Source organism: Artemia franciscana, unplaced genomic scaffold (genome assembly GCF_032884065.1).
Source record: "Artemia franciscana unplaced genomic scaffold, ASM3288406v1 Scaffold_3091, whole genome shotgun sequence".
NCBI lineage: Eukaryota > Metazoa > Arthropoda > Branchiopoda > Anostraca > Artemiidae > Artemia > Artemia franciscana.
Genome location: NW_027063789.1, coordinates 2,814 through 15,696, shown reverse-complemented (window position 1 = coordinate 15,696; position 12,883 = coordinate 2,814). Strand labels below are relative to the sequence as shown.

General features: G+C 34.3%; 1 long non-coding RNA gene across 1 annotated transcript; it reads right to left on the bottom strand.

Moving 5' to 3' along the window:
* Positions 1 to 3,774: 3,774 nt before the first annotated feature.
* On the bottom strand, positions 3,775 to 11,938 carry LOC136043125 (uncharacterized). Its single transcript, XR_010621557.1, has 3 exons — positions 11,436 to 11,938; positions 9,586 to 9,776; positions 3,775 to 6,379 (listed from the first exon to the last, which is right to left on the bottom strand). It is a non-coding gene; the product is annotated as an uncharacterized LOC136043125 (long non-coding RNA).
* Between the last annotated feature and the right edge of the window lie 945 nt (positions 11,939 to 12,883).

Genomic DNA, 12,883 nt, shown 5'->3' with positions numbered 1-12,883 from the left:
ATGTTCGTCTCTATGGTCGTCCATATTTACTTATTACATTTACATGTAATCAATCTTGGGACGAGATACTGCTGCTTTTACTTCAAGGCCAATCGGCGGTTCATAGGCATGACATTACGGCCCGTGTCTTCCGGCAAAAGTTGAAATCATTGACAAACTACAAAGTAATACTTGAAGTGTTTGGGTCAGTGCGATGCTGGATGTACTCAGTGGAATGGCAAAAACAAGGTTTGCCACACGCACATATACTAATCTGGCTACATAAAAAAATTATTTCGAACGAAATTGATGATGTGGTTTCCGGTGAAATACCTGATAAAAATGTCGATAAGGGGTTACATGATATTATTGTAAAAAATATGATACATGGACCTTGCGGTGCACTGAACGAAAATTCACCATGCATGGCCAAAGGAAGGTGCACAAAACAATATCCTCGACTTTTAGTATTAAAGACAATTACTGGCAATGATGTTTACCCACAATATAGAAGAAGATTTACTGAAGATGGCGGTAAAACAGCAATAATAAAGAAGCGTAACGGTACCACCTTCGAAGTAGATAACCAGTGGGTTGTTCCATATTCCCCATTATTATCAAAAACATTTAATGCACACATAAACGTTGAATACTGTAACTCCGTAAAGGCAATCAAATACATATGTAAATACGTCAGCAAAGGCAGTGACATGGCAGTTTTTGGCTTGCCGCCCGAAATCAAAGATTTCGACAAAATCGTACAATATCAGGCTGGAAGATACATAAGCAGTAATGAAGCTGTTTGGCGAATTCTTTCATTTCCGATACATGAACGTAGTCCAGCTGTTGTTCACTTAGCGGTACATTTACAGAATGGTCAACGTGTTTATTTCACGGAAACCAACGTGCAACAAAGAGCCCTGAATCCACCGGATACAACATTAACAGCTTTTTTTTCGCTTTGCAAAAATGATTCTTTTGCAAAAAAACTGCTGTATACTGAAGTGCCTTTGTATTACACGTGGAATACTAAAAATAAAGTATTCGAACGTCGAAAACAGGGTAAGTCAGTCGACGGCCAACCTACCATCTTCAAAGATACCACGATAGTAAGACTCTACACCGTTCACCTCAATCAACATGAATGCTTCTTTCTACGCCTGCTTTTGGTGAATGTACCCGGTCCGACATCCTTTGAGTATTTGAGAACTGTAAACGGTACTATACATGACACTTACCGTAGTGCATGCCAAGCTCTGAATTTATTGGAGAATGACCAACACTGGGATAACTGCATCAATGACGCGTGCGAAAGGTCAACCCCAAGTCAAATTCGTGCATTGTTTGGCATCATTTTAACAACTTGCTCTCCATCAGCTCCTACAGAGTTATGGGAAAAATATAAGTCAAAAATGTCCGAAGATATACTCCATCGAAAACAGTTAGAGACGTCAGATATGACTTTTGATTTTACATCAGAAATTTATAACTACACTTTAGTTATTATAGAAGATTTGTGCGTACGAATGGCAAACAAACCTCTTCAGGATTTGGGAATGCCTTCACCTAACCGTATCGCTGCTGTTTCGACATGTGTAGAATTGGATCGTGAACAAAGTTACAGTACGAGTGATCTATTGTCGTATGTACAAAATAACATTTCCAAGTTAACGTCGGAACAAAAAGACATTTATGATACGATAATGCATTGTGTCGATAACAACGTTGGAGAAATGTTCTTATTGGATGCGCCAGGAGGTACTGGTAAAACATTTGTGATAAAACTGATTCTGGCATCAATTCGATCAAAAAAATGATATAGCGTTGGCAATTGCGTCGTCCGGAATAGCCGCAACATTGCTGCCTGGTGGAAGAACTGCTCATTCCGCTTTGAAATTGCCTCTGAATTTGCATTCTACAGAAACTCCCACGTGTAATATTTCCAAATCATCTGGGATGGGTAAAGTATTGCAGCAATGCAAACTTATTATTTGGGATGAGTGCACAATGGCACACAAAAATCGCTCGAGGCTCTGGATCAATGCTTGAAAGATTCGAGAGGGAAGTCGAAACCCTTTGGCAGCACATTAATATTGCTTGCCGGAGATTTCAGGCAAACATTACCTATAATACCTAGATCAACTCCTGCAGACAAAATGAATGCTTGCCTGAAAAATTCTAGTTTATGGGCACACGTAAAAATATTAAAATTAACTACAAATATGCGTGTCCGATTGCAAAACGATGACTCTGGTCAAACATTTTCAGATCAATTGCTGGCAATTGGAAACGGAAAGCTCCCAGTAGACTCAATTTCAGGACGTATACAACTACCTGCTGATTTCTGTAATTTAGTGACGTCCAAAAATGAATTGATTGAAAAAGTGTTTGCGAATATTCTAAAAAATTATAAAAATAATAAATGGCTAAGTGAAAGAGCGATTCTCGCGCCCAAAAATATATACGTCCACGAAATCAACAATATTGTTTTGACCAAGATTCGAGACCAGGCAGTCCTTTACAAGTCAGTCGACACAGTTTTGGAACCAAATGAAGCGGTTAATTATCCATCTGAATTTTTAAATTCTATAGATCTTTCAGGGTTTCCACCACACGTGCTACAACTAAAAATAGGCGTACCAATAATACTTTTAAGAAATATCAACCCACCAAAGCTTTGCAATGGCACGCGACTTGCCGTAAAAAAAAACAATGGAAAACCTAATAGAGGCCACAATCTTGACAGGGCCTTTTGAGGGTGAGGCTGTACTTATTCCTCGCATTCCCATGATTCCAACGGATCTGCCTTTTCAATTTAAAAGATTGCAATTCCCAATTCGATTAGCATTTGCAATCACCATTAACAAAGCTCAAGGTCAATCACTAGAAAAATGTGGTATAAATCTTAATACTGATTGTTTTTCCCATGGACAATTGTACGTTGCATGTTCGAGGGTCGGTAAACCTGACAATCTATTTATATGCAGCGACGATTGGACTGTGAAGAATGTTGTATATTCGCAAGTTTTACGCAGTTAATTTGTATTGTATCTATCTATCTATATAAAAACGAGTTGTGTGTATGCATGTTTGTTTGTTTGTTTGTAAAAAGAGCGTTTGCATATGACGTCATTATTAGTACATACGGCTTTGTATATGCACAGACAATGGGAAAGCCAAGAATGTTTTATGTTCGCAATTTTTACGTAGTTTAACTCCTGCAGACGAAATGAATGCTTGCCTGAAAAAATCTAATTTATGGGCACACGTAAAAATATTAAAATTAACTACAAATATGCGTGTCCGATTGCAAAACGATGACTCTGGTCAAACATTTTCAGATCAATTGCTGGCAATTGCAAACGGAAAGCTCCCAGTAGTGGGAAAGCCAAGAATGTTGTATATTCGCAATTTTTACGTAGTTTGAAACACATATATAAATCTATCTATATTCAAAGGTGGGACACAGGAACACAACTACAATGGTGCGTAACTAATATGGCGCGTAACGACTTACGCGCGCGGGGGGGCTTGGGTGGGGGGGTCTTGAAGCGCCCCACCAACTAGGTGCTGGGGTGGCGCGAAGCGCCACCCCAACAGCTAGTTAATAATAATAAACATAAGTAAATAATACGAGTATAATAATATTAATGATATTAAATAATAATAACAATAATAATAAGCATAATACAGTACAATTAACTAATAATAATAAACATAATAATAAAGACAGAGAATAATAATGTAAATATCTGAAACAATTTATACTAGAAGGTAAGTAGAAATACAACTAGTCTCAGGAATTTCCCCAGCTCGTAGATGTTTTATCCGTATTCTTATCTAATTGGTTTCATCGATAACACTTTCCCCTCAAAAAATCCCTTCCTTAGGTCTACCAATTCTTCAAGTTCCTCAACAAACTGCAAAATCTTTTTTATATTTTTTTTTTATGTTTTATTTTTTAGCGAATACATCAATCTAAGGAAACAAAGCACACGATTGACATGCCTAAGCTGGATTTTTGTTCAAAAGTTCTAAGTACTAACTATTTGTACAGACAACAAGAAAAATAAGAAAAGTGGTAAAACTGGAAAAAGTAACAGATAGATAAAAGAAGACATTAATGAAAGTGGCAATGCGGAAAAGAAAAAAGCGACAGTAAAAAGAAGAAGAATGGTACGATTATCTTCTAGTGCTCTTGGCTAAGAATATCGGTCATTAGGTGTTTAGCCTCATAAAGGCTGACTCTCAGGAATTTCCCCAGCTCGTAGACGTTTTATCTATATTCTTATCTAATTGGTTTCATCGATAACACTTTCCCCTCCAAAAATCCCTTCCTTAGGTCTACCAATTCTTCAAGTTCCTCAACAAACTGCAAAATCTTTTTTATATTTTATTTTTATGTTTTTTTTTTTTTAGCGAATACATCAATCTAAGGAAACAAAGCACACGATTGACATGCCTAAGTTGGATTTTTGTTCAAAAGTTCTAAGTACTAAGTATTTGTACCGACAACAAGAAAAATAAGAAAAGTGGTAAAATTGGAAAAAGTAACAGATAGATAAAAGAAGACATTAATGAAAGTGGCATTGCGGAAAAGAAAAAAGCGACAGTAGAAAGAAGAAGAATGGTACGATTATCGAAGCTGACAAAAAAATAAACAATAAAAGTCAGTATCCAATAAAAGTTATGGATACCCTCGATCTTGAATCACCAATATAGCTTCCTAGCCAAGTTTCGTGACATCTTACTAAACATTTTAAAGCCGTTGACAGCTTCAATTTTAAGCATAAAGAAGGAACAAAATGATAGACGAAAGCCAACAAGGGGAACAACAGGAAAAACAAAGAAGAACAAAATCTCGAAAACCAAAAAAGGACCAACAGATGATAGTGCTTAATTTCAATAATCATAAATAAACGTAAATAAAAAACCAGAATTAATATCAACGTGAACGCAATCATCATACTATCACTACTACTACTACTAAAAACGCAATGCAGCACCAAGCCTCCTGAGACGAACACAGCTACGCATGATCTTTCTCCATCGCAATCTATGTAAAGCCTCTCTCTTTACATCCTCCCAACAAGTTTAAACTTACCCTAAATCTTGCCTTACGGCATCCTCTTACCAAATTCGGTAAGACCTGCTTTTTGCGTGGCCCTACAAGGACAATATTTTGAAATTTTTTTGTGCCTCATCTGGAGAACGTTTCCTAGCCAACTCAACCTTTCTTTCATTAAAGCCCATAAAAGCGAGATTGGACCACATTTTTTATATACCTTACTGTTTGAAATACGGTCAGTCAGACGCGTACCCAAAGCAATCCGTAGATAATTTATATGGAAAACATCTAACAAATCCTTCTCTGTCTTTTTGAGCACCCACACTTTAGAACCATACTTGCCCACTGTCATCACTGTGGCTTCTAATATTCTAATTTTAGTTTACAGATTTATCTTCCGAATCTTCCAAACTATATTGAAAGACAAAGGCCTTGGCTATTCTACTTTTAACATCTTCACTGTACCTACTGTCTTTACTAATAATACTGCCTATGCATGTGAAGCCATTCTCTTGATCCATCTTCTCGTTACCCAGCACAACCTCTTCAACTTTACTTATTCCCATTCTCCACCTTCACAAAGAGAGCTCTAAGGTTCAGGCCTAATCCTAGCAGTTTTTCTAACTTCAGAAAATTCCCTAAAATCCTTCTTTCGCTTTATTTTTATCATTATAACTTTCCCCCAAAAATCATCCCTTAAACTTGTAAATTATTTTCATTTCTCCATTAACTACAAAAGGTTTCCCCAAATATAAAGAAAGTATAAAAACATGAAGTTTGAAATTCATTAAGAATATAACGGTAGACTCAAGAGATAAAATTTATTTTTCCGATTATACTTAGCTCATTGGATCTTCAACCTTTCACCATTATTGGATAAATTCTCTAATAGTCAAATGGAAGCTAACAATCCTTGTTGTGTAATTCCCATTGTTGTCTGAATACTATATTAATAACCTAGTCTACAATTAGAAATAAGGAAAACCCACTCTTACTGTAAAAATAGCTTTAGATGTTAAAAATATTTTTAGACAGTGGAGAGTCAAAATTTTTTGCGTCTCCACGCCATAAATTTCCACAGTATAGAAAAGTTGGTTCAGAAATGATGCACATCACAGCACGCGGAAAGGAAATTTTCCCTTTGTGTCACAGCCATATCTTCAGTTGCTACTTGGCATTCAATAAAATATATATGACATTCAACTTGAATATATATTCAACAGAATTGGAATGCAAACAGAATATATATATGACATTTACACTTAGAATTGTTGATGCTGTTGATTATTAACGACTCCTCTAGATCCGGCTTCTGTTTTTGGATGGGGTAATCTGAAACAAACATCATAATCTCTTTTTTTTTCTTTTTAAAACTAATATAATATCCTAACGAAATCATCCAGTCTATAATAGAATTCTTGAATAGAATTCAAGAACAGCATGATCATTTACAGTCTTATAACATCATAATTGATGCCTATCCCAAGCTTAAGACTAACATTGAGACTGCATAGCTTCTTTTTTTTTCATAGCTCCCTTCTAAGTCTCTCTTAAAAGAGACACTGAATTTAATTGTGATGTACAGTCTCATTCTACAAATTACGAGCTTTAAAAATAGAGCTATCAATTTTCCCAATCCTAAATAGTCTTATATTAGTACTTACAGGACTTGATAGAAAACAGAATAACAATTTACAATTTCTTTTATCAAACTTACTTTAGATTTTACTTTCAAAGGGGTTATGTTTTTTCTGGGCTACAAGCTGATTGTGGATTATATCCTCCAAATTCCAAATTTCCTATGTCTCAATCTACTCTGATTGCTTTCAATTCCTTATATTAATCTCCCTCTGCACAATTCAGGGGCTGTGCTGCTGCTAGTTTTACATGTTTATCAGTCATTTTGTTGCTTTGTATATCTACATGTCCTGGTGTCCATACTATCTGAATTTCAAATCCGTTTTGAAGCAATTGAAGAAGTGTGTTGTGACAACTGCTGCCTTCTTGGTTTTGTTTTTAAATAAAAGTTTGGTAAGCTCAGTATAGCAGCTTTTAAGACACTGCATATAGCAAATACGCTTTGAATCAGATAAAAATTTAATATTTTTAAAGATAGCTATGAGATTGTAGTTAGTGAATAATGGTAACAGGAAAATGCAGCAAAATTTTTGTTATTAAATTTTAATTGTAATTTTACTAATTGAGTCATGCGGAGAAAATACCAAACAACAGGTCCCCTATATTTTCAACTCAATATGCTAAAAATTTGTCTTTGCGCACACGCGAAAACGGAGTTACAAAGAAATGGGTGCAACTGATCTGTCTCAAAAATCTTTAATGGAGAATACACAAATTTTCTATGGTGCATAATGTTTATGCTGAGGGCAGCTCTGAAACTTTCATATAGAAATAAAAACTAACAAAAATCTCAATTCTCCTCTGGCCCTGCGGATCTCCCCCACCCATTCAGTTCATTCTGAGCGGGATAGGTTCTACTCCTATTTCTAACGACATAAAAATTCTTTTTTTCAGATTTTGCAACAATAAAGAGATAAAAGGAATCTTTATGTTGATTGAATTTACGAAAATATTTTCTAATCTGAGCCTACTTAAAATATATGAGCATACATGTAATTAACTATATGAGCCATATAACATATATCAATAATAAATAGATGATGCATACTTATTTTTTAATGTTTAACCATTGTCAGCAGATATCACTCGAAAACCTATCAATCACTTGGTGTATAAAATCGCATTTCAACAAAAAAAAATTAATAAGCAGACAAAAGATCAAAACAAAAGATTCACATTTTAAGGCCAATATTTTTCAACTTTTCGAGAGCTAAGCTCTTATGACCAATCTAAGGAAAGGGGAAGTCTCCACTATTCTCTCTTGTTGACAGACGAGCTGCAACATATAACATATACCAATAATAAATAGATGATGCATACTTGTTTGTTGACATTTAACCATTGTCAGCAGAGATCACTTGAAAACCGACCAATCACTTGGCTCATAAAATCACATTTCAACAACAAACAATCATCAGGTACAACCTACTTAATTCTGAATCACATCTGATTGACGGTAACCATGCATCCCCATTCTAATGATCTGTTCAATAGAGCATTGGTAGCTGACAGATTGACAACTGTTAGGGCCTTTCGATTCCTTAAAAATCTTTTTGCTAGCCCTAGCTTCCAATGAATGTCTCAAAGACATGAGGCACATGAGTAAATTTTCCCAGCCCCCCAGAGAACTACAAAAGCTGGCCTCAACTCTAATCTTATCCATTCATTCTGCAAGCATTTGAATATCATGGAGGCAGCAATGGTGGCAACCTAGTAAAGAGCAAACCAAGGCCCAAAGTAACCAACAGTTTAAAAATACGTTTTTAAAAGAAACTGACAAGCAGGAAGTTTTCAGAATTCTAAAAATTTTGGGAAATATCACTAATCAGTTTGTTTGAAACATTTTTTCAAAAATATATTATAAAAACCGCGCTGTTTATTTTCATCGAAAACTGTTTGTTTTTTTTCCTAAATTAATCAAGTAAAAACTGGCATGGTATTCAGCAGATTAATTAGAAACTATTAATAGAGTTACGTATATTCTACTATGGGCATATTTGTCTACGGGCAGCGTAATCGTCAAGTGCTTGGGATGAATATGCACACAAACAACTGCTTGGAATGAATGTATATTCAGAACAAAACACCATATCATGCATTTGCACCAAGTTTAGTCAACAATTTGGCTGATTGCACTTGTTGTAGATGTAAGCAAGAATTATAAAAAAATAACATGTGATGAAAAACGAGTAAAACATGAACAAAATTAAGAAAGTAAAAAAAAACAGGGTAATTTTCCTGCCAGTTGAAAAAACAAAGCGAAAAGACAAAAACCGAGAGATTTCGTTAGATTTGAATTGAAAGGGCTAGTTTTTTTTATGTTTGAGCACTGAGGAGGGCTTGAAGGAGATCCTTGCAAAATACTTGTTTCTGTCTTTTCAACTGGCTGAAATCTTCCTGGTTATTTTAGACAAAAAATGAAAATTAAAACATATAGGCTTTGTTAGGATTCATTTCAATTGGCTAGTTATTTTTCTGTGTTTGAGCAATTAGGACGGCTTAGCGGAGGTCTTTGCCGAAATATTCATTTTCTTCTTTTCGATTCTTTTTTTCATCTGGCTGAAAATCGCCCTCGTTCTATTGGCTTTCTTAGTAATATTTATGTTTTATTTGCTTTTTACCAAACATCAGATTATAACAAATGTATTGTCAGAGCATCAAAATGAAAAAAAAATACTGAACGATTAAGTAAATAGCTAATCGATGGCAAGAAGCTACCCCCCCCCCTTACTAAACACTATTTTTAAAACTTTCCTCATAGTTTCTAATATTTTTTACATGAGTCACCAATCTTTCATTTTCAAATCCTTATCCCCCCTAAAATAAATTTTTGTGTACGAGCCTGATTAAGAAAAATAAAAAGAATAAATCAAACAGAAATCAGTGATATGGGTTCTTACCTACAAATGTGTGGACACCAACTAATAGAGAGCCAGCCCAAACAACGAATCTTTTTCGAAATGAAAACTCAGCAATAAAGTCATCCATGAAAAAGCCGAAACTAAAGCAAAGTGCATCAACGATGAACCAACACATCAACGAACAGAGGAAAATGACCCATGCATATCCTCCGTCCACTGGTCCGAATATCCTGGTATTAAATAAAATAAAAGCACTGGTATAAAAAAATCCACTGATATTAAATAAAAGCAAGGATTAAAAAATTTTCACTTGTCTGTTAAACGGAAAACACTCAAGATCTAGGCCGTGTAAGATCTGATATAAACTGGTTTCCTCTCTTTGATTGGTCATGATTCCAGAGGGATAACAAACTCATTGAGTGAATCTTAGTAAACAAAAACTCATTGAGCCTTATTTTGAATGATATAAACTAAAGTTCATGTATGTTTTGATTACATATTCAATATTTAAAAGTGGTTAGGGTAAACATTTAATATAACGCACTCTTAGCGGCCTGCTGTGCATAATTATTTGTCGTAGTTTCCATATTATTGTTTCTAAGATATTATATTAACATCATGTTTTGTGGTATATTTCATTAGTAATGACCTAACTTCACCTTTTAGGCGTGTTTCGTTTAACAGACAAGTAATAAAAAATTAATCGAATGCAATATACAATAAATAATTATTGAACATAAGAAATGACAGAACAATGTAGCAATAAATGGCTCAATGATATAACTTTAGGATGGCAAGCTCTGTTGAAAGTCCTTTCCGAAAACCGAACTGCGTTTCGCAAAATTCGTACTGCTGTGGAAGATAGTTATACATTTGTTTATGAACTACCTTCTCGGAAATTTTTGAAAAAAAAGAAGAATGGATATAGGTCGGTAATTGGTTGGGTCATTTGTTGACTTTCCTTTGCAAAGACGTAATATACGAGCTATTTTTAGTCTTTCTAGGATATGATCATGATAACATGCGATAATTATTGAAGAAAAGGAAAAATGCGTGAAATATTGAATTATTCTAAAAGTTTATTGTATCTATACTAAAAACTTCACAAAAATGCCCGAAATGCTGTAATATATTAAAAATGGCTGCTGAAATACTACAACTTACTGAAAAAAACCTACTGTACTAAAAATGTTTAGTGCCAATACTAGAAAATACACAAATGCCTGATGTGTTAAAATATATTAAAAATGCCTGAACTATAAAAAAATATAGTAAAAATGTCTGAAGGCGGCTGGTAATTGCAAAAAAAATCCAGATATATATATATTTTAAAAAGGACTGCAACAATTCAATAACCTTAAAATAGAAAACCTAAAGTTTGAACCTTAGTGGATTTCGCTGTTAGAAATCAGACATGCTTTTATAATCAAATATCTTTGAAAAGATCAGAATGAAAAGACAGTAAATTATCTCAAATTGTCTGCAGCTAGAAAACAAGTGACAATGATAATCCAAATATAGAAGCCGCATGCCGAGTGCATGGGCCCGACGGCTGGTAATTGCAAAAATATTTGTAGATATTTTAACAATCAAAACAATTGATTAAATTAATTCAAAACCTTAAAAAGGAAAACCAAAAGTTGGAAGCTTAGTAGATATTATTGTTAAAAATACGATTTGCTTCAATAATCAAATATCTTTCAAAAGATTTCAGACGCTTTATCTGCCAGATTTATTTTCTGTGATGATAGCCACAATGTTTTCTAAAAAAAGAATAAAAATGTGACAGATTTTCTTAAAAGTAACTTTTAAGCCACAGCGAGAAAGAAAGAAAACAATATAAACATAGATCATTTGCTTTACTAGGATTTGCTTTAATAATCAAATACCTTTCAAAAGATTTCAGACGCTTTATCAGCCAGATTTATTTTCTGTGATGATAGCCACAATGTTTTTCTAAAAAAAAAGAATAAAAATTTAACAGATTTTCTTAAAAGTAACTTTTAAGCCACAGTGAGAAAGAAAGAAAACAATATAAACATAGGTCATTTGCTTTACTAGGATTTGCTTTAATAATCATATATCTTTCAAAAGATTTCAGACGCTTTATAAGCCAGATTTTCAGTTTAAAATTGACACAATATATTCGTGTCGTATTTGAATATGAGCATACAATGTATTCATGTCGTATATGTCCTCTGACACAATATATTCTTAACAAAGATTTTCAAAAAGGCTAATGAAAAAGTTACAAATGGATTCCAAACAGAAGAAACAAAAAGGCAAACCGTACAAAATTGAATTCTTAATAATTGACAAGACGGAAAACGTAGCTCAGTAAGAGCTGATGAAGTTAAGGCATTATTGTTTGTGCCTTTTTTTATAAGCTAGATTTTTCCGTAAATTTTATAAGAATTTTTCTAACCCAACGAGAATATGAAACACATAAATAGTGGATATTTGGTAATTTAACATGAGAAGATAAGGGTTTAAAAACAACTAGTGCCAATAACAGCGTAGCGGTTTGCGACTTTATTAGGAAATTTTAGATAAGATATAACTATCGATATTTGTTGCCATCACATAGTACAAACGCAGTCTGTACGCATTAGGTCTAGTTTAGCTCGGGAAAATCTGCTTGCTTTGCTCTTCTACATTTTGAAGTTTCTTAAAAAAGCAGCTAGCTAGAGTTGGCTAAGAAACTAAAAACGTGCCAAATTCTAGCCTAGTTTTCACCTTCCAATTTTAAATTGAGAAGATTCCTCAAAGACAGAGGGCTTTGTATGCGAATTTTCCCAGGAAACTAGTCCTCATCGAGAGCTATTGAAAATTTGTGGTTTGTATGTAAATTTAATTGAACAGACAGTGAATTTGTGGTAGAAAGTTTCAATCAGGGCTGGTTACACCTTAGGAAACTCGTTAAGTGGCAAAATTGATCAAGTGACTGTTTTGAGTGGATTTTTGGGGTTTTCCAAGAATATAAAATAGAGACAAAAAGTTGTCGAGATTGATGCTAAAAGTCGAATCAATCGACTTCTCAAAATTTTGACAGAAAAAGGTGAAAATTTTTGGGAGGAGCTCCAGGGTAAAAAAGGATAAAAAGGATGCTAGTAACCATGGCAGTGTCTAGGGGGTTACCAAGTTTGAATCCCCTCCCCAAAATTTTTGACCGACTCATAAAAAGGTAATAAAAATGCAAAAAAAAAATCTGCTGCGTTTTTTTTTGTAACCCCCCTCCGAACCAGCTGTAATATTCCTGCAATCTGTAGTAACAAATCAACGAAGTGGAATAAAATTGAATTATCTAGAAGACAATAAGGGAGAGAGAGAGGGGCTT